The following is a 22,639-nucleotide window of genomic DNA, read 5'->3' on the forward strand; positions in this document are numbered from 1 at the left end:
TTATCAGTGTCGTTGCTGTTATTATTATAGATATCGTTGCAGAATATAGGCTGTTCCCAGTAAAGTTGCTTTTTGTAATTGGCTGATGGTGATTTCTGTGGCCCCTATGGTGTTGAGGTGCTCTTCAAGGTCTTTTGGGATTGCACCTAGGGTGCCAATTACCACTGGAATTATTTTGGTCTTCTTCCGCCACAGCCTTTCAATTTCAATTTGTAGATCTTTGTATTTTGTGATTTTTTCTATTTCTTTTTCTTCTATTCTGCTATCCCCTGGTATTGCTATGTCGATTATTTTAACTTGTTTTTCTTTCTTCTCCACTACAGTTATATCTGGTGTATTGTGTGGCAGCTGTTTGTTTATAGTTGGAAGTCCCATAATATTTTTGGATCATCATTTTCTACAACTTTTTCAATTTTATGGTCCCACCAGTTTTTGGCTACAGGTTGCTTATATTTTTTGCAGATGTTCCAGTATATCATCCCTGCTACCATGTCATGCCTTTGTTTGTAGTCAGTCTGTGCGATCTTTTTACAAGAGCTGATTAGGTGGTCCACTGTTTGATTAGAATGGTATTCTAAGCCCTTCTCATAATCCCTGGAGGCTTATGGATCCGCTTGGTTTCCAGACAGCCCTCGGCGAGTTTCCAATGTCCAGAGCTGGTGACTCTGTCGAGGCCCTGGTGAATCTCTGGGATGGAGAGAGAACTCGGGCTGTTGCTCCTAAATGCCCTCTCTGGCTTGGTGGAGCCTGTTCTGCTCCTTGGTTTTTCTTGGAGCTTAGGGCAATGAAACTCGGACGACAGCTGGAACGATGCTGGAGGAAGACGAATGACGAATCCAACTGAACACGGGCTAGAGTCCATTTTAGGGACTACTCTGTGGTGGGGTGGTGGGGTGGCAAAAGAAATGCCTTTTCTCCACCTCCATTGCATCTACTCAGTGCAGACCAGAGGAGCTGTTTCATGTAGCAAAGACATTGCTGCACACATCCCCCCAGGTAATGGGGGAGGAATTATCTACAGCCTGTTGTGATCAATTTGTATGTCACTTTGCAGATAAAGTCACTCACATCCATGCTGATTTGGACTCCAGAGTTTTGGCAGTTCCGGCAGATGTGTCTCAGCTAACATCTGGTCTTATTGTGTTGGATTATTCTCAGTTGGTGAAGCCTGAGGATGTGGACAAGATCTTGGGCAGTGTGTGGGTGACATTGTGTGCTCTTGACCCTTGCCCTTTATGGCTAATAAAAGCTGCCAGGGAGGGTACAGGCAGATGGTTGGAGGTGATGATTAATGCTTCATTAAGGGAGAGCAGGATGCCATCGTACCTCAAGGAGGCGATGGTAAGACCATTATTTTAAAAAAGCCCTCCCTTGATCCCTCCAACCCGGACAACTATAGACCGGTCTCTAAACTTCCCTTTTTGGGCAAGGTGACAGAGCGTGTGGTGGCATCCCAGCTGCAGAGGGATTATACAGATTATCTGGACCCTTTTCGATCTGGCTTCCACCCCAGATATGGGAATGAAACTGCCTTGGTCACTCTAATGGATGACCTATGCCAGGAACTAGACAGGGAGAGTGTGTCTCTGTTGGTTCTGCTGGATCTCTCAGCGGCATTCAATACCATCAACCATGGTATCTTTATGGACCATCTCTCAAATATGAGAATCAGAGGTACTGCTTTGGCGTGGCTCCGGTCCTTTCTTGGGGGAAGGGTCCAGAAGGTGGTAGTGGGAGACTACTGCTCAGCTCCATTGCCATTGGCCTATGGGGTCCCTCAGAGTCTGGGTTTTTCCCCATGCTGTTGAACATCCTCATGAAACCGCTGGGAGAAGTCATCCAGGGACTTGGACTGAGCTGTCAGCAATATGCGGATGACACTCAGCTCTATCTCTCCTTGTCACCTGATCCTCGGGGGGCAGTAGATGTCCTGAATCGGGGGCTGGAGACCGTGATGGGTTGGATGTGGGCTAACAAACTGAGACTAAATCCGGACAAGACAGAGGTAATGTTGGTCAGTAGGAGAGCCAATCGGGATGAGGAGATTCTACTGGTTCTGGATGGGGTTGCACTCCCCTTGAAGGAGCAAGTATGCAGCTTGGGGGTATTGCTGGACCCGGCTCTGCTTTTGGAAGCTCAGGTGGAGGCGGTGGCCAGGGATGCCTTTGCGCGGCTTCAGCTATTGCGCAAGCTGCATCCCTTTTCAAGTAGGCAGATCTGGCCAGTTACCCATGCCTTAGTCACGTCATGGCTAGCTTACTGTAACACACTCTATGTGGGAGCTGCCCTTGAAGAATATTCAGAAACTGCAACTAGTGCAAAATGCGGCAGCTTTTATCTGGAGCTGCCCACTGGGATCACATGACACCCATTTTGAAAGAGCTGCACTGGCTACCAGTTTGTTTCTGGGTCCAATTCAAGGTGCTGGTTTTGACCTTTAAAGCCCTTAACGGTTTGGGCCCTGGATACCTAAGGAACCATCTGCTCCCAAGGGTTGCTTCCCGCATGACAAGGTCTTCTGAGGGGGCTCTGCTCCGGGTGCCAACAATGAGGGAGGCTCGGCTGTCATGCATACATGACAAGGACTTCTCTGTTGCTGCTCCCAGACTTTGGAATGCTCTCCCAGTAGCTATTCACTCCTCTGTCTCCATCACAGTTTTTAATAAGTATTTAAATCTTGGCTTTTTACCCAAGCTTTTATATTATTCATTTATTTAACATATTTTTATACCACCCAAAACTTATGTCTCTGGGCAGTTTACAACAAGATAAAAACATTAAAACATTAGTTAAAAACAAAAACAAGAAATTTAAAACACAACAATTTAAAAAAATTTTAAACAATATTCTAAAACAACATTAAAAACAATCAAAACAGTATCAGTTAAAAGCCTGGGTGAACAGATGTGTTTTAAAGACTTTTTAAAAATTTCAGAGATGGGGAGGCTTTTGTTTCACTATGGAGCACATTCCAAATCCTCGGGGCAGCAACGGAGAAAGCCTATCCCTGAGTAGCCACCAGACAAGCCGGTGGCAAATGCAGACAGACCTCTCCTGACGATCTCAATGGGTGGTTGGGTTCATAATGCCACCACAATTAAATGATTGTCTCTACTGCTGCGTCTTTGTATTTTGTATGGTTATTTTATTCTTGTATTTTAAATCTTTTTAGTCATAGCTATGCTTTTATATTTTAGCTTGATATTTGAATTGTGTATTTTTATAGTCTTGTTTTAATTTTTCTGTGTGAACCACCTTGGGGTTGTTTTAATGAAAGGCAGATAAATAATAGATTTATCAATTATTATTATCTATAATAGTAGATAAATAAATAAAGGAGGGACCAGAACCTGGCCAAACCATCCAATGCTTCTGTTCCTCCATTTACTTTGACCGAGGCAGAGCCACTGGAGTTCAGCAGTTCATGAACAAGTAAAGATCCTGTAGATGCCATGGTTGAGAATTGGAGCAACTTGCTCACTAGGGCAGTGGACACGATTGCTCCCAAGCATCCCCTCTGACCTGCTTCAAAATTGGCCCCTTGGTATACAAAAGATCTATGGGGGCTGAAGCAGCAAGGTAGGCGACTGGAGCACAAGTGGAGAAAGACTTGACTCAACTCTGACAGATTGCGACATAGAGCACATCTCAGGAGCACATCTCAAGATCTATGCTCAAGCAATATGGACAAGCTGCTTGGAGCAGTAAGGCCTACCACTTGTCCTCTTGACCCTTGACTACTTGTCCTCTTGACCCTTGGCTTGTTCGATCCAGCAAAGCGGTTGTGGAAATTTATGATTTCCACCAGCAGCCTGGTGGAAATCATAAATGCTTCTCTGAGGGAGGGCAGGATGCCTCCTTGTCTTAAGGAGGCAATAATCAGACCTCTTCTAAAGAAGCCTGCATTAGATCTCTCATAGTTGAGCAATTATAGGCCTGTTTCCAACCACCCATGGCTGGACAAGGTAATTGAGAGCGTGATGGCCTCTCAGCTCCAGGCAGTCTTGGAGGAAACTGATTATCTAGACCCATTTCAAACTGGTTTTTGGGCGGGCTATGGGGTGGAGACTGCTTTGGTCGGCTTGATGGATGATCAAAAGGAGAGAGTTTGGATTTTTGACAGAAAAATTAAGAGAAGCAAAAATTAGATACTCTGGGGTCACATTTCTATTAAATGTCTTTGTGAAGTCTTAATGGATCAAAGTGAAAACAGTACAGGAAGCTAAACAACTTTACTCACCACTGGTAAATCAAGTAGGCAGCCAGTAATCAAGAGGGGAATACTAGGATAGATAGTACAAAGAGAGATCATTTGATCATAGTAAAAGAAGAAAGGGATTTAAACAGAAAGCTATTTTTTCTTTAATAAATTGACAAAATGCTTTTTAGCGTCTATCTCTTAATGTTAAAGGTTTAAACTTGGTGATAAAGAGAAAGAAAACTGCAAGAGTGTTACAAAGGGGGAAAGTAGATTTCTTAATGCTTCAGGAAAAACATATTAAAAGAGGTGAGGAGAATTACTTGAGTGTGTTAAAGTTGGTCGATACTTATACATCACACAATATGTTTAAAAAGTGGGGAGTAGGCACGATAATACATAATGAAAGGTTTCTTCTCAAAAAAATAAGATGGAAGTTATTTGATTCTAACAGGAACAATAGAAACATAGGAAATAACACTGATAAATATTTATGCTCCAGATGGTGCCCAATCAACATTTTACAAGGAGGTGATGGTTATGAATGAAGAAATGGCAATAGGGCATATCATTTTTGGAGGGGATTTTAGTGATATACAAAGTAAGGATCTAGATAGGTGAAATGGAAATGTTACAACCGGAATTCTACCGAAGACATATTTTAAAGGGATGGAGAAAAAATAGTTTAGTAGATGTTTGGGGATACTTTCATAGTAATGAAAGGGATTAAACATTCGACTCCAACCCAAACAAATCTTATTCTCAAATTGATTTTTTCCTAGTAAGACCAGGTATATTAAAGAATATAGAAGAAGTAAAAATAGGAACAATGGCATATGCAGACAATGCTCCAATATCCTGTATTTGGAAATTATATGATGAAGGTAAGGGATGGCAATGGAGATTAGATACTAAACTATTACAAGATTAGGAGACTGTGGAATAAATCAATATACTAATAGCAGAATTCTTAAGGCTAAACTGCCAAGTGGAGTAAAGTCTGGAAATATAAGGGATGCTTTTAAAGCTTAAGAGGAATTTTATTGAAAAAAATAAAAGATTTAAATAGAAAGATCAAAGGAAGAAGAAATGAATTGAACAAATAAACAAATGTGAAATGAAACATTTAAAAAGCAAAGATCAAAGGAATGGGTTAAATTAAGGGGCTATTCTCACGATCTGCAAAAATTGGGCTAGGGGAGCCAACCCGATTTTTGCAGATCGCAAGAACCACCGGGCTCGGCTGCGAGCCTGGTGGTTCTAGAGCGGGTAACTCGCTCAGGAACCCCTGCCCTAAAACCAGGTGTGCGGAGCGAGTGCTCCGCAAACCTGGTTTTCTAGATCGTAAGTAGCTGCGGTGTGGCTTTGCGCCATGCCTACTCATGAGGGGACCCATGGAGGGGAGGCGAAATGCTGCCTCCCAGGGTCTTGCCAGCATACCCTGCGCGCTCACCCCCCCCCATCCCCCCAGCCCCTGCTGGCTCCGTCATGGAGCTGGCAATCGTGTGGGCGGCCGATCTGGCCGCCCAGGGCTCCCTCCCCACTCACCACCCCAAACCGGGTCTCACCAATCTTGAGACCTGGCTCTAAATGTGTTAAGGGCAGAGTTGGAAGTGCTGCTAACATAAGCATTAAAGAATGCTTATAATTTTGCTCGACATACCTTGTTTTAGCAGGGCAATAAGCTCGGTAAAGTTTTGGCTAGAATGACTGCTACAGAACAACAACAAGAACAAAAACTAATACCTGTAATAAAATATGAAGGCAAATGCATATTGTTTTGTATAATAATGGAGGGGAAATGGCTTCAAACTCTAAAGAGATATTTCATCCAACTAAGGTTTTGGTTAAATCCTTTATTGAGATATTAGGGATATATAAGATCTCACAAGAGGAAGTGAAGAATATAGAAAGCACCATTACAATTCAGAAATGGAAAGAAACACTTTTTAAAAAACCCTGAAAAATAACAAGGCTCCAGGCCCAGAAGGCCCATCGGTAGAATTTTATAAAACATTTGATGAATATTCGCACAACCATAAAGGTAAAGTGTGCCGTCAAGTCGATTTCAACTCCTGGCGGCCACAAAGTCCTGTAGTTTTCTTTTGGTAGGAGGGGGTTGCCATTTCCTCCTCCCATGCAGTATGGGATGATGCCTTTCAGCATGTTCCTATATTGCTGCTGCCCAATATAGTACCAGTGGGGATTCGAATTGGCAACCTTCTGCTTTTAGTCAAGGATCAGAAAAATTTACCAAAAATCTGGAAAATATCAAGATTATATCCAAACCAGGAAAATATTCTAAATTACCTGAGTTATATAGACGTATTACACTTTAAAATCAATATGATAAAATATGTACAGCAATACTAGCAACCAGATTAGTCACAATACTAGTAAAGTATATAGATTGTGCTGAAATGGGGTTTTTTCCAAAGAGAAAAATGTAATTGAATATCAAAAGAATGATGAATATAAGAGATAAAATGCAGAAGAAGAAATTAGAAGGAGCAGTTATCTTCCTAGATGCAGAAAATTCATTTGACAGAATTGAACCAACTTATCTAGAGGAAGTATTAACTATAATAGGACTGGGAGGGCTTTCTTAAGATGGATTCAGGTAATATATCAAAACACCTCTGCACAACTTCTTATTAATGGAATGGTCTCAGATCTGATTATGTTTTACAGAGGCACAAGACAAGAATGCCCATTATCACCTTTACTTTTGGCATTGGCAATAGAACCATTGGCAAGTTAGAAAGGAAAAATGAATTCAAGGCATTCTGATGGAGAAAGAAGATTTTAAGATTGCCATTTATGTAGATGATATCATGTTAACACTTTAAGACCTTAAAATACCTCCACTCCAGCTGTGTTTGAAATCTTAGAGAAAGCTGGTCAAGTCTCTGGGTATAAGGTAAACTGGGAGATGTCAGAATGGTTAAGTATAAACTTAATTCCCCAAACAATAAAGCATACCATTGGCCTTGTTTCCTGCCTCCGCCCTGGAATATAGCAAAGGCCACAGGTGCTTTGGGGTCTTCCGGTCATATCCGGAAGACGAGGGCAATGGGGTGGCAGGGAGATATGCTGCCGCCCTGATGGGCTTTTTAAAAAACTGACACCGGCGGGGGGAAAGCAGCAAGAGGGGTAAATGCACCCTCCCTCCGTTCTTAAAGCGACACCCCCCACCTTTGAACTGCCCCACCACGGTTCCGTGCACATCGCTAGTACTCACCCATCTCCTTAAAGCTTTCTAATGAGAGCATCTTCTTTTAAAAAAGTTAATAGTGTATTTATATTTCAGAATGTAATATCTGAAGATGATCTACATAGATTGGGCATAGATTGGGCAAGTTTGTTGTTGCTATTGTTTTGCCTCACATCTGGTTTATTTTAAATGTTTCATTGTTAGCAGATAAATGGAATAGTTTGAAATAAGAAGCGGACATGCCTGATGTCAGGAATAGGAGGGATATATATGTTTTAATCACGAAAAAGTGGAGGTGCTTGGCTCCTCAGTAAAAGATTTAATTTGATGAGGTCTTCAGTGTGAGTCTGAGGATTTCTTCTTCCAGTGCTTGCTTGCTTGCTTGCTTGCTTGATCTATCTATCTATCTATCTATCTATCTATCTATCTATCTATCTATCTATCTATCTATCTATCGTATTTTTATACTGCCTGATATGTGCATCTCTAGGTGGTGTCCAGAGTTAAAGCACAACAAATTTAAAACAGTAAAAATAGTTACAATTTCAGAAGATAAATAAAAAACAATCTCATAATATATAAAACATTAAATAGTATACAATTAATTTCAGTTAAAAGCCTGAAGTACATTTAGTACACCTGTTTACAAAATGCACTTATTTAACTCATTACTACTTCATCATAACATATCATAAACTTGTTCATAAACTTGATTATAAAATTAAATAGATTCTATAAGCTTATTGTGCAGTGATTTTCTTGCCTTTAGAAAAGGCAAACCACAATCCTAGAAGCCACAGTTGTTTCTATCCTTCTCAATGTTGGCTGGCTATTGTTTTCTTTATTTTCTTCTGAATGAATGAAGATCATGCTGGGGAAAACAATGTCATTTCTGAAAAGCCAGATGCTATATTTAAGGAAAAGACTCTCATGAAAATTTTGGAGAAAATTCAGTAGTTCCATATGTCATCAGAATTCCATCCCACCCACCTCCGCCACCGTTATCCCCCCCTGAGAAAACTATTCTGAAAACTATTTCAGAAAATAGTTGGGGGGACGTATTCTCCCCATGTCTAGTTTGTAATCAGGTGCTAAAAGGCAGTCGCCAGGAGTGTTTTTTATCAGCTTCGGCTGACATGTCAGCCTATTTCTGAAGATGAATGACCTTAAAGCAGTGGTGCATATGCTGGTAACCTTCAGGCTTGACTACTGGAATGCACTCTGTGGGGCTGCCTTACATAGTCTGAAAATTACGATTGGTACAGAATGCAGCAGCCAGACTAGTCTCTGGGACCACCAACAAGGGTCCATATAACACCAATTTTTAGCCTACTTTCCAGCAGATTATGAGATCACCTAGCATTTTGTGTGTCCATCTGTCCGTGTGTACCGTATGTGTTCCGCCACATTAACTTCGCAACTCCTGGACCAATATCAACCAAATCAGGTACCGTTGTAGGGACACATAGTGACACTTCAATGGCATAGTTTGTGATGATGTAATCCACTACAATTCAAGATGGTGAATGCATGAACATTTGAGGCGCAAGTGGGCTAACTTGTCAAACATCTAACTGATTAGAACCAAATTAGATACAGTTGTAGTGAGTCACACACAGGGACACTTCAATGGTGTAGTAGTTTGTGATGATGTCATCCACCCCGATTCAAGATACAAGATACAACAAACAAACAAGATGGCAGACACATGAATGTTTGAGGCACAAGTGAGCTAACTTGTGGAGCGTCTAACCGATTTGAACCAAAATAGGTACAGTTGTAGTGAGTGGCACACAGGGACACCTCAATGACATTGTTTGTGATCATGTAATTCACTTTGATTCAAGATGGCCAATGCATACACTTTTGAGGCACAAGTGGGCTGACTTTTGAACTGCCTAACCGATTTGAACCAAATTTGCTAAAGCTATAGGGATAGGGATGCCCCAGTGGTGTAGTTTGTGATGATGTCATCCACCCAAATTTAAGATGATAGAAGTGTGAACATTTGAGGCGCAAGTGTGCTAACTTGTAAACCACCTAATTGATTTGAACCAAATTTGCTACAGGTGTAGAGACACATATGGATGCCCCAATGGTGTAGTTGGTGATGATGTCATCCACCCCGCTCCAAGATGGTGGATGTGTGAACTATTGAGGTGGAAGTGCACTAACTTGTGGACTGTCTAATTTGAACCAATTTGGTACCATTGTAGTGAGTGGCACACAGAGACACCTCAATGGTGTTGTTTGTAATGATGCCATCCTCCCCGATCCAAGATGGTGGACACGTGAACATTTGAGGTGCAAGAGGTCTGTCTTGTGGACCTTGATTTGAACCAAATTTAGTCCAGTTGCAGGGACAGTGAAAGGAAAGTACGCAGAACAACGTTAAAAAACTGCACTGGCTATTTCTGAGCAAAATACAAAATGCTGGTTATTACCTATAAATCCCTTAATGGCTTGGGTCCAGGGTACTTAAGAGAGTGCCTTGTTTGTCATGAACCCTGTTATCTATTAAGATCATCTGGAGTGCTCCAGTTAAGTTGCTACCTGCTCATTTGGTGGAGACTTGGGACTGAATCTTCTCTGTGGTTGCCCTGGGGCTTTGGAATATGCTCCCTTTCAAAATAAGAGCGTCTCCATCTCTGACAGTGGTGGTACCACAGTACCTGAAAGTTCTTCCCAGCAGTGGTGCACCTCCCATCAGCACCTACTGTGACTCTGCCACTCAGCTGGCCACACATGCATGGAGGCCATTTACTGGCCACACAAATTGCCTACACCAGCTGAGTGGCAGAGCTGATCCTCCACTGCAGTGGGTGTTGGGCGCAGCGCCGCTGCTGGGAAGAGCATTCAGGTACTGTGGTATGGGAAGTAAGCACTTACGAATTTAGAGTTAAAAGTGCCTCCTGCTGCTCCTCCAGTGGCGATTGCACCAGCCACCACTGATCTCTGATTGCTTTTAGGAAGCCCCTCAATACACACCTGTTTTCTCAGGTTTTAAACTGAAATTCATTTTATAATGTTTAGTTGTTTTTATATCATGAAATTGTTTTAACTTTTTTATTCTGTGAAATGGTGTTGTTTTTACTATGTTTTATATTTGTTGTGTACACCGCCTATAGATACACATATCAGATAGTATATAAATATGATAGAAAAAGAAAAGGACAACCAGCAGTAAGGTGAATAGACTCAATTATGACATCAATGAATGCACCACTGAGAGACCTTAAAGGCCAGGTTGAAGACAGATCATCCAGGAGAGAATCTATCTATGTGTTTGCTAAGATTCAACACCGACTTGACGGCCCTTCATCCATCCATCAATCAAGGTTGCTCCCAGATGAAAAAGAAGCAGGAATGTACAATCCCCAAAATGAGAGTATCTCATTCAAAAGGCATTATGTTCATATGCCTAGCTCATTGGGTAAAAAGATATTACCCCAAGGTCTGCTCCTCATCAAACCCTACATGGATAAAGAAATAAAAATCCTCATTAAAGGTAAGGAAAGCCATTAGAAGCTGTAGTTACATGTAGCAATAAAACCATAGATGCCATAAGAAGCAAATGAGTACATTATCATTTCCTCTACCCAGTTATTTGCAATAAGTAACTGGTAAATGTGATTTTGTGTAGCAGCAAGAGTTTATCTTAAATTTTTATTACTATGATTTATCACATTTTGAAATCCATAACTGTCTACACTGGAAAATAACTAAGGAGGCAAGCAACTGATAAATTCAGATATAACCCGATAGCCGATCAGAATGGTGGCTACCTGCCAGTCTCTATCATTTCCCCTGCAAAGTGGAAATTTGAAAGTAATTCAATCAAGTATTCATATCAGAAATTATCCCACATTTTACAAACCATTCAAGCTAGCACCAGAGTCTGTTTTACAAATCTGGATTTCAGATAAGGGACTAAACAATTTCGGCTTTGGTAATGGCTTAGGAACAGATTACTTTTTAGAAGTGGTGATTGAGGCTTGTAGATACCAATGACCTCAGTCCTTCAATGCCATGTACAGAGTAGTCCCCATAATCATCAGTGAGTCATTCTTTAACTCATTCTGGAGGATTGTGATTAATAACAGTATGATCAGTTTTACATAATAAATCATTAAGAGCCATGTTCACTGCAGTTTAACCAAGTATCTATGCCAGACCAATACCACTGATCTATTTAGGAGAGACATAAAAACATTTTTATTTCTCCAGATTTTCAAACCTTAGACTGCTGAGACCTGAACTGCTTTAATATACTGCTCCCTGCTTTTGAAAGTTATGTGTTTTATTAATATTCATGCCGATGTGTGATGATTGCAGTATTTTATGGTTCTTGTAGGTTGTCTTATTCGTTGGTTTTTAAAAATTGTGTTATGATATAGAAAATAAATAAATAAATAATTCCTTAGTAAGCGTTAACCCTTGTACTTGGTTAAACAACCCATCATGCTCTTTTAGAGGAGAATTAAAGTGAAGTGTAAGCATGGGAAAGACCAGTGTAAATGGATAGAAAAGCAGAACATAAGGGTTGGCAAAAAGAATGTGGCTGGAGGCACAGGGATTGAAAATAATAATAATAATAATAATAACAACAACAGCAGCAGCAGCAACAACAATAACATTGATAATAAAATTCAACAACATTGATAATAAAATTTATTATCAGCAACATTGATAATACAATTCAGCCATCCCAGGTCCTTGGGAAGGACTCAGGTGGAAGGTCACTTGACATGCAGTGGTGGCAATGATGGCTCCTAGGTGGCGGCGGGCTGGCGGCGGCTTCTTGGGCACTGTCAGCACTCCCCCCCCATCAGTGCAGGCCAGCAGGGACCTAGTTTGGGTATCCATGCATGAGCAGAGGCATTTGTGTGACGTCTGTGCATGCAGGGAGGCCATTTGCATCACACACAATTAAAACACATAATTTTGTTTTGCATGCATTGCAGTAATCTAAGTAGGAGGTTTACCAGAGCATGGTATCTCAATGTGTAGAACATTTTAAAATTTAAGCTGTGCTGGACCAGGACCTCAGCACACATCAGAAACAAGTTGATATAGTACTAAATGTTTCTTGAAAAGTACATATGATCTAAATTACTCATTAGGTCATTGTGCTTTTTTGTTTCCTTTCCTTTCCTTTCCTTTCCTTTCCTTTCCTTTCAGACCCTGTGACTTCAGCGGTCCTAGAGACCGAAATTCAACTAGTGCTGCATTTCCTAGCAATGTTAAAAGTACATGCAGCAGTTAAAGGCCAAGTTAAAGACCAGGGCACAATCCTGTAACATGCTTATATGTCCATCTTTCTTTACTCTTTTTATCTACTTTCTCTTTCCTGCTACCTTCTCCCCCATTTTTCTCCTTTAAAAATATCTTAAAATAAAAAAGTGTATTGTTGGTATGACCCCCACATAATAAAGGGTACAGTCCACTTGAGGGTTCCAGCCTAGCAGCTGAAGACCTGGTACTTAAACAAATCATTTAAATCAGTTTTTATCCGTTTCAGTTTGTGACTCCTAAGGATGTGGACAAGCTGCTTGGAACAGTGCGGCCTACCACCTGTTCTCTTGACTGTTGTCTGGCATGGCTTGTACTACCTGGCAATGGGGTTGTTGTAGGTGGCCTGGTAGATATTATAACTGCTATATAAAAGATATTAACAGCAGGAGAGAGGGCATGCCTCAACTCCTGCCTGTGGCTTCCAGGGGCATCTGGTGGGCCACTGTGTGAAACAGGATACTGGACTAGATGGGCCTTTGGCCTGATCCAGCAGGGCTGTTCTTATAGTCTTATGCTTCTCTGAAAGAGGGCAGGATGCCTCCTTGTCTTAAGGAGGCAATTGTTAGACCTCTTCTGAAGAAGCCTGAATTGGATCCGTCAGATTTAAGCAACTACAGGCCTGTCTCCAACCTTCCATGCATGGGCAAGGAAATTAAGAGGGTGGTGGCCTCTCAGCTCCAGACAGCCTTGGAGGAAACTAATTATTTAGACCCATTTCAAACTGGTTTTCAGGTTATGGGGTGGAGACCAGTGTTCCCTCCAACAGGGATTCCCAGATGTTGTTGACTATAACTCCCATTATCCCCAAGCAAAAGCCATTGCAGCTGGAGATTCTGGGAGTTCCTGTTAGAGGTAACACTGGTGGAGACTGCCTTGGCCGGCCTGATGGAAGATCTCCAATTAGGAATTGACAGAGCACATGTGATTCGGTTGATCCATTTGGATCTTTCAGCAGCTTTCAATACGATTGACCATAGTATCCTTCTGGACCATCTGAGTTGGTTATGGGTGGGAAGCCCTGCTTTGCAGTAGTCCACTTCTACCTCTCAGGCAGATTTCAGATGGTGTCCCTTGGGGACTGTTGCTCTTCAAAATATGTATGGTGTCTTCCAGGGCTCCATACTACCTCCAATGCTTTTTAACATCTGCATGAAACTGCTGGGAGAGATCATCAGGGTATTTGGTTCAGGGTATTATAAGTATGCTGATGACACCCAAATCTATTTCTCCATGTCAATATTATCAGGAGAAGGAATTATCTCCCTAAATGCCTGCCAGGTTGGGTGAGGGAAAACAAACTGAGACTGAATCCAGATAAGATAGAGGTACTTATTGTGTTGCATCAGAACTCAGGAAATGATTTTGATCTGCCTGTTCCGGATGGGGTCACACTTCCCCAGAAGGAACAGGTACACAGTCTGTGGGTTCTTCTGGATCCAAACCTCTCCCTTATGTCCCAGGTTGAGGCAATGGCCAGAGATGCTGTCTATCAGCTTTGGCTGATACTCCAGCTATGTCCATTTCTTGAGATAAACAACTTCAGAATAGTGGTACATATGCTGGTAACCTCCAGACATGACTACTGCAGTGTGCTCTATGTGGGGTTGCCTTTGTACGGTATAGTCAGGAAACTGCAGTTGGTACAGAAAGAGGCAGCCAGGTTGGTCTCTAGGTCATCTAGGAGAGACCATATTACTCCTATTCTAAAATGCTACACTGGATACCAGTATGTTTCTGGGCAAAATATAAGTTGCTTGTTATAACCTATTATCTGTTTAGAGCCCTAAACAGCTGAGGCCCTGGGTATTTAAGAGAATATTTTATCTGGGTATAGGGAAAATACAGGCATTTATAGTAGTTAAGAGCAGTTACCACAGAACTGTTATGTGTGGTACCTTTTTGATGTTTTATCAAGTCATACTTTCTTATTCTCCTTAAGAGGTTCTGATTTTAATTTGCAGAAAGGAAATCTATACCCAGTTATCTTGAGCCAGTTCCATGCTGATCTCTCAGACCTACAGAGTGAAAGACTGATGTCTCACCTGCCGTTCAGTAATTGTGAGAAGAGATTTCAATTCCAACCTCTGCAGGAGAAGAGGAGTTTGTTTGGTATTTTCCATTGTCATATTCTATATGAAAAGGGCTCTTTAGAAGAAGTTGGATCTGTTCCTCATCATTTTAGGACAGATTATGTTTCTAGAGTGCAGCTGCTTTACAAAGTAACTTCTGCAGACAGAAAACATGCTATTTCCATAAGAAGTACTCTTTAAAATGTACAACTTAGGTGAGGGGCAGTTGCCTTCACCCCCACCCCACTGCTCAAGTTGCCCCTATTACAGAACTGTAGCTACTCTCTCTGCCCTATTACAGTACTGTATGCTACTCTCTGTACCTTCTCAGTCACCTGGGGAATACTAGACACATTCTGGAAGAATAGCTTTCATGTTAATAGGTCCCTAAAAGGTAGTATATCAGATTACACTCTAGGGCACCATTTGGACATAGCATGGAACCTTGGGTAGACAAACCTGTGGTTCAGGCGCGTAACAATGATAGGGCAAGGGGAGACAGTTGTCTGGGGGCCCCACTGCATGGAGGGGCACCCCAGAGGCACCTCATGTGACTCCCCATTGCCCCCTGCCCAACCCCATAGCCTCTCAGCCACTTGCCCTCTTCGCCGTCTCTCCTGCTTGTTCTGCTGGCCCGCAATGGAAGCAGCAGCCCAGCTGCCAAGAGCTCCTTTTCTCCCGCCTCTCAGCTGATTGGCGGGTGGGCGGGGCTTCCACGGAGGCCTCCGTGTAGGCCGCAGTGAAGCCTGAACTCGAGTAGGGCCCAAGCCAGCCAGGAAGGAGGAGGCAGCCGGAGTGTTCTCTGCAGCAGAAGACCCCTTGCTGCCCTGCTTAACCCAGACCAGCATTTGCCAGGTCGAGTGTGAACTCCTTTTTGTGGTTACCTTTCCCGCCCCCCCCCCCATATATAGGCATCTGCTTGCCATAGGGCTTGGATATGGGGGGGAGGGACCGAGAAGTCTCTGAATATTTATTTTGAAACAGCTTGGAAAATTTGCTGACTTAAAAAAACCTATCTAAAAAGTCCTATAAGTGGCTTGTTTCATGGCAGAAAATTGCAAAAACTTCTGGAACAGTATTTTATTAATTTTATTTATTCATTCATTCATTTATAAATGCACTTATGTTCAAGTTGTTTTGCAACCCAGAAGGTCTGAGTGAGAACTGTGAAGCATGTGTGGTGCTTTTATTTTATTTTTCTTGTGTGTGAACTGCTCCCCAATAACTTGCAGGGACTTCAGGGTAAATCTGGCCAACATGTGAATGCAGCACCTCCATTCCAGAGGAGATGTGTCTTAAAGGGCTTTAAAAGCCTCCTGTGAAAAACCTCCTGCAATCAAACTTGACTGAATTTGTTCAGAATTCTGGGAAAACAAACATAGGTTCACCCTGCATGGTTGAAAGTCTCCTTTGCTAATCGGCAGCGAGGGGCCCATTTTAATAATTCGTCTTTCTAGTGTGTTCTAGGCATTAAAAGTAATACAAATGTATAGTACTCAATGTATATCACTATATATTGTGACGTGTGTGTGTGTGTTCAGTGAAATGTATTTGCAGGCAGCATACTTATTTTGGAATATCAGACTTAAATCCTTGGGGGCCTGGGGTGTGCGGAGGCCCTGGACTTGGGGGGGGGGCCCATTTTAAAATCTTGTCTCTGGGCCCACTCCAACCTTGCTACGCCCCTGCTGTGGTTAATCTATAAAGCCGGGAATCATTCCACAGACAATTGTTCAATCACGGTTCCTGGGTAGAGGGACTCTTCCCTCTTCCTGGTATGCCGAGGCTCTATGCCAGCAAGCTCCATCTCGCTAGCATTGCCAGACTGTGGCAATCACATTGCCAGACTGTCACCAAAGTGGCAGCCATTGGCCACGATCTTTGAGGGGTCATTCTCAGTGCGATTGTGCCTTTTCGGCATTGATTGCCCACCCTCATCAGGGAGAAGACATTTTAACCTTTCCCTCACAGCACTTGCACATCTGACTTTGTAATAGCTCTGCAGCTATACAGTCTCACACAAGCACAATTATTGATACTGGGGGATGGTGAGGGGCACTTGCAGATGGCAGTGTCTCAAGGGAGATAACCAGTTTGCATTGTTCGCAATGGAGTTTATATTGTGATGTAGCTTTGATTTTGCGGTGTAAATATACATTGAGGTGGGGGCTAGGGTTAGGGTTAGCACCTAGAAATGTGCTAATGAATCCCAAGGGCAGGACCTCAGATGTCAGAGCAGAGGAAGGTCCCAGATTAGTTATCTGTTACTCCGGGAGCAGATCTTACTGACTTCCTAGAAGGAAATACATATATGAAGGCAGGCAAAGGATCCTGGCAAAGGATTCTGGGTTTTGGTGACAAAGGATATCCATGGATTCTCAGACCTCGGCCGAGCACTCAAGGAAACCTCAACACATTCTTGCCTCCATGCAAGCTTGCTGGCCAGGGATAAGCCCTCTCACGAGAAAGCCAGTCCACCAGGCAAAAACAGAGGCACCATGTGCTTCTCTCCACTGGACTGGACTCATGAGATAGGCCTTCCAACTATAGGGTGCCCCAGTGATGTGGGGCTTCTGGTATCTCTGGTTAATAATAGAACCCATACTCTGTACCTTCCTCTCTTCACTCAGCCCTTCCAGACTTCCAAGGAATCTGGTCTGCCTAATGTGTCTGAGGTCTTTCAGATGAGCAGAGTTAGGAAAAAACAGGATGGATCCTACAACCAGAGCTAAACAAGCTAGGCTGGGACTGGTGCTGCAGTGTATGTAAATTAGCTGCCACAGGGCAACCCGGGGCAGAGCACCTGTAGATTAGAGTGATCCCTAGCTAGCCAGGTGACCGTGTGGGGCAAAAGAAAAGGGGGGGGGATGTGCGTGTGTGTGTATTTAAAAAATGGGGAGACCAGACTGAGCAAGTGCTCATACTCTTATTTCACGGCAGTCGCCGGGACTGGGAAAGGTGTCACTGAGGGCCCTTCCGTGTGGCTTGCATGGAACTAGCAACCAGGCTGGGTGGCAACAGCCCTCCAGCCCACATGTGTGTCTTTATGGCCAGTCAATTTCATTAGAGAGTGGTCCTTGGGAGAAGGGCATAAGCATCTATTGCACATTCTATCATCACACAAAGCTTTTGAGCCCAATCCCTTTGTCCTGTTGGATTGTTCCGCTCATGAGATATGGCCGGGATTGCATACGCTTTCACCCAAGTGGAAGGCTGGGACTCCCTTCCCCTACAAACTGGTACAAATAATAAGACAGAATAACTGAAAAAACCAAGGGCTTTATTTTAACTTAAAGTTAGGGGTATCCAATTCGTGGTCGATTTTCCTTTGCCAGAATGCACAGTACTGCACCAGTCTGGAATACCTCCAAACCAGGGGGACAAGGCTGGAGGGATGGAGATAGATAGATAGATAGATAGATAGATAGATAGATAGATAGATAGATAGATAGATACACACACACCCTCTATACAGTTGGAGGGAGCTGTACTGTTCATGGGAACTTTAAAAACACAGACAATGTTCAGGCATGCAAGGCAAGTAATGTCCTGCTGCCCAACCAGACAACACATGAAACACCTAAAAGGATGCCTTGCTGTGCAGCCATGTTAGATCAGGTATTCTGAGAATGCAAGGGCTCCTTGCGTGTGCGCCTCATCTCCTTCCCCAGATAAAAAGTGTCAAAACGTTTGCTATGGTAATTTTAAGTAAAGATCCTGCATGCCAGGCCATGCATAGAGGTCTGTGATGCAAGTTGCTCAAGAAATCCAATCCTCAATCCCTCTTGGTGCCAAGCACTCAAGAAACCAACTACCCCCTTCCTCAGAATAAGTCAGGCTTCGCACATCCAGACCCTTGGAACCCTTGTCATTCATATTGCAGCACACGAAAAGCACCACAGAAAACCTGACTTTCTAGCCTCCTACCACTGCCTCCCAGCACACAGGTCTCACTATTGATGAGTGGGTACAATGGACACAGATTTGTGGGGCAACATGTTGTCTCTTTAATTATCTGGACCGTAGGAAGGTTGCCACAGCTGGGTTTTCCACAAATATGTTCTTTGATGGTTTGATGAGAACGCCACTGTGCATGAGGTCAGCACACTGTTATTTCTTATAAGCACCATGGTATCACTCCTGCAATGGCCTAGCATATACAGTGTATGCCCTTTGTGGGGAAACAATCCAGTTATTCAATTTCTTGTGTTAATGGAGCTTCATGTGTTTGTTTACAAATCACTTCAGTCCTGAAATGCTGGAGATCTCTCTCACTGTCCCCATCTTGTCATTCCATCCTTTTATTTGGGATAGACAAGTGGGACACATAAGACACTGGGGGAAGTGGGCATTTGTCAGTGTGTTTCTTTCCCTTTAGATGCAGGAACTGTGGGGATGCAGCATCCTTGTTGCCAAGCAGTGTTTGGAGGAGAAAGGAGAAGGTGGGTAGCAAGAAACATGGCCACCTCAGAAGTGACACATTTCTGGGCTGCTCTGAGTCAACCTCTTGATGGTAGTGGGAGGAATTCAATTACACAATGCCACCTTCTAACCCCAAGTTTTAGCAGCGAAACTCACTACTAACTGAAGGTGCAAATTCAGTTTGGGTAGCGAAACACGGTTTCATGAGTTTGGATGACCACAAACTCAAATCTCTGGTGCATTTACCTATGGTTTGGCATTATGTCCGAATGTGGTGTAGATGTGTGTATATACAGCCCTAAGTTTAAGCAGTAGGTCTAGTAAGGGATGAAGCACATGTTAATGGTAGCCATGGGAATGCCCTCTATAACAATCTCCCTGTGGCTGAGCTATTGCTGTTCTGGCCATAATCTACACAACTATTTACATCCCTGTCATAATGTTGTCCATTGCCACAAGCAGTGGCAACCAGTAAAGCACTTTCCTTCAGGAAACCATAGTGCAACCTCTGCTAGTGAAGCAGTTTGCTTGGTGAGACAGTTGTAAGACAATCAAACTGTACAGCAATCAGAGGGAAAGGGAATCTCCCTCTTTACCTTTCAAGCACCAGGTAATGGTGGCAAAGGCAGAGGCCTATGTTATGGATCACAGTTGCTGACTGGCTCAGTGCTTAGTGTGGGTGTTGGGTGCTGATGTCAATTGGGACAGCTACCCAGTCAGCAACTATGCACTTACATGGTACTGGCTGTAGTATCACAACCTCCATCATCACTTCTTGACACTGAAAGGTAAGAGTGGGAATTCCTCTCCCTCTTTTATTACCATACAGTGATCACTGGTGCCTTGCCTAGCAATGCTACCTCACCAGCCACAAGGATCATTTTCAGCATGGTGAGCACAATATGCGGTTTAGCCTTAGTGGCTTAGTGAAACCTTGAATGTGAAATTCATGTGAAGAGTTTACAAGATGAAAGGAAAAGTGAATACAGCTTTTTCCTCTTCTGTGAATGACGGATTAAAGTTTTACTCTTGTGAAGGAAATGTTGCTGCAGAATATTTCTTCATGTTTGGGATTACTCTAAGATTAATTTGAAGAATGCCATTTGAATTTATTTTATCAGTGCATTTTTACGGGATTATTGTTGGGTATTGGTGATAGAAAACTACCACCAATCAGCGATAGTGATAGAAAGTATAAAGATAGAAGATCAGCAGGGGAAGGGGCGCTTCCCAGTGTATTGCACAGAGTGCCACATGTATGACTATTTGCCCAATGGGCAGAAGTCATGGGTGTTTGCTCGGTGCAAGGAGCTCCTGGCTCTCAGAGAACAAATCTGTTCCCTTGAGACCAAGGTGGCGGATCTGGAGAAGCTCAGAGAGACAGAGAGGCATGTGGACGGGACCTTCAGGGATGTGATAGAGTCATCCCACTCTAGGGCTGGTAGCTCCTCTGCTGTCAGGGAGAATGAAGGTCTTGGGCAAGGAGGACATCGGTCTGAGGAAGAGGGAAATGCTCCTTTAGAAGGGAGCCCTTCCGTGGATGATGAGCCCATATCCTCTCGCACAGGGGATACTCCTCTGGGGGGTGGGGGCCTCCTTGTAGTTGGTGATTCGATCATTAGAAGTAGTGATGTGTGAACGTCCCTGATGGCCTTCTCCCTTGAGTGAGCTCTTATCAGAAGATCGTCGAGATAAGGGTGAATGTGCACCCCTTGCAGGCGTAGGTGCGATATCAGGGAGACCATTATCTTGGTGAATACACGCGGGGCAGATGAGAGCCTGAATGGGAGGGCGCGATATTGTAGGTGTATTCCGTTGTAGGCGAAACGAAGATGTTTGCATGAGCTGACCCATATGGGAATATGTAGGTAGGCCTCTGATAGGTCTATTGAGGCCAGGAAATCCCCCGGTTGAACAGTCTCCTTTATGATGCACAGGGACTCCATTATGAACTTTCTCTTCTGGACGTATTGGTTGAACCTCTTTAAATCCAGCACAGCTCGTCATGAGCGGTCCTTTTTGGGAACGAGGAATAGTATGGAGTATGTCCCTTGAGACCGTTGTGAAGTAGGTACTGGTTCTACTGCTTTCATATTGATCAGATGTTGTACTGCCCGAAGCATCCGGAGATGTTTGTGCGGATTGGAAGACCTTGGTGTAGGGATGAAGCGGTCGGTGGGTGAAGAGGAAAGTTCGATGTCGTATCCGTTGGTTACTAAGTCCAGAACCCATGTTTCTGTGGCTGTGGACATCCAGGTGGTGCAGTAGTCCGCCAGCCTGCCCCCCACTGGAGTGGTGTCATTGTTTTTTGTAATTGGGGAAGGAATTGTACGGTTTGTGGGAGAAGCCTCTTGAATTGCCCCTAAACCTCTGTCTCCACTGTGGTCTGGTTGCGCCACAAAAATTGGAGAAATGGGAATCCCTGGATCCATAACCTTGGTTGTAGTTCGAGGAGAATGGTTGGCTATAGGGGTGTCTAAATGTTCGAAAGGGACGTGAGTAACCTTGAAAGGAACCACAAAAACCCCTCCGGGCAGAAGGCATAACCTTCTTCTTATCCCAAGACTCTACTAGCACTGGCTCCAAGGCTGGACCGAATAGTTCAGTACCCGAAAAAGGAGTTGATATCATGGCTAACTTTGACTTAAAATCCACATTCCAAGTCTTAAGCCAGATGGACCTGCGAATGGCTACTCCCGCTGCCATAGCTCTCGAAGAGTGCTGGATACTATCTAAGCTGGAATCTGCCATTAAGGCGGCCGCCCTGGCCATTTTATTAATGCCCTGTCTTAACTTAGGTATCTCCGGAGGAACAAGTTTGACCAGCTCCTTAGCCCAGAGCAAGGATGCTCTGGTGAAAATGGAGTTGGTTGTGGAGATCTTGATAGACGCTGCTGTTGCCTCATGAACCTTTTTAAGGAGCAAATCACGATGTCGGTCTTCCTGAGATTTAAGTTGCTCTTGTCCTTCAGCTTGCACTACAGCCCCCGAGACCAACTGGGCCACAGGAGGATCCACCTTGGGAGTAGCCAGTAATTTAGTAATATCAGTGGATACCATATAGTGCTTCCTGGGTATATTACCAATGGGTTTGGGGGCCATTGGACGTTGCCACTCTGCACACATAACCCTTTTGAACAACGGTGGGAATGATACCACAGGGCTGGCTGGTTCAGAAGCAGGGAATACCTGCTGGTCAAGCTTAGAATTTGGACCCTCTGGTTCAGGGGGTGAGACATCATTGATGATGCATTTCGCTTTAGATAGAAGGACCTCAAAATCCAGTGGGGAGAATAGACTGGCCAAGTTGGAAATCAGTGGGGCTACGTCTTCCTCTGATAGTTCCCCATCCTCTCTATCTGAGTCTATGGGCCCCTCCGGCTCATTAGGGGGAGAATGTGGAGAATCCCCTTCTGAGGAAGAGTGGGTCCGTGTTGGACC

At 43.5% G+C, this 22,639-nt stretch overlaps 1 long non-coding RNA gene across 1 annotated transcript in view; it reads left to right on the forward strand.

The window, feature by feature from the left end:
• The first annotated feature begins 15,543 nt into the window (after window positions 1-15,543).
• LOC128340757 (uncharacterized) overlaps window positions 15,544-22,639 on the forward strand; it is a 40,693-nt gene continuing 33,597 nt past the window's right edge. The window contains exon 1 of the long non-coding RNA XR_008313933.1: window positions 15,544-15,631. This is a non-coding gene — a long non-coding RNA (uncharacterized LOC128340757). The remainder of the gene's footprint in view (window positions 15,632-22,639) is intronic.

Source organism: Hemicordylus capensis, chromosome 1 (assembly GCF_027244095.1).
Source record: "Hemicordylus capensis ecotype Gifberg chromosome 1, rHemCap1.1.pri, whole genome shotgun sequence".
Taxonomy (NCBI): Eukaryota; Metazoa; Chordata; class Lepidosauria; order Squamata; family Cordylidae; genus Hemicordylus; species Hemicordylus capensis.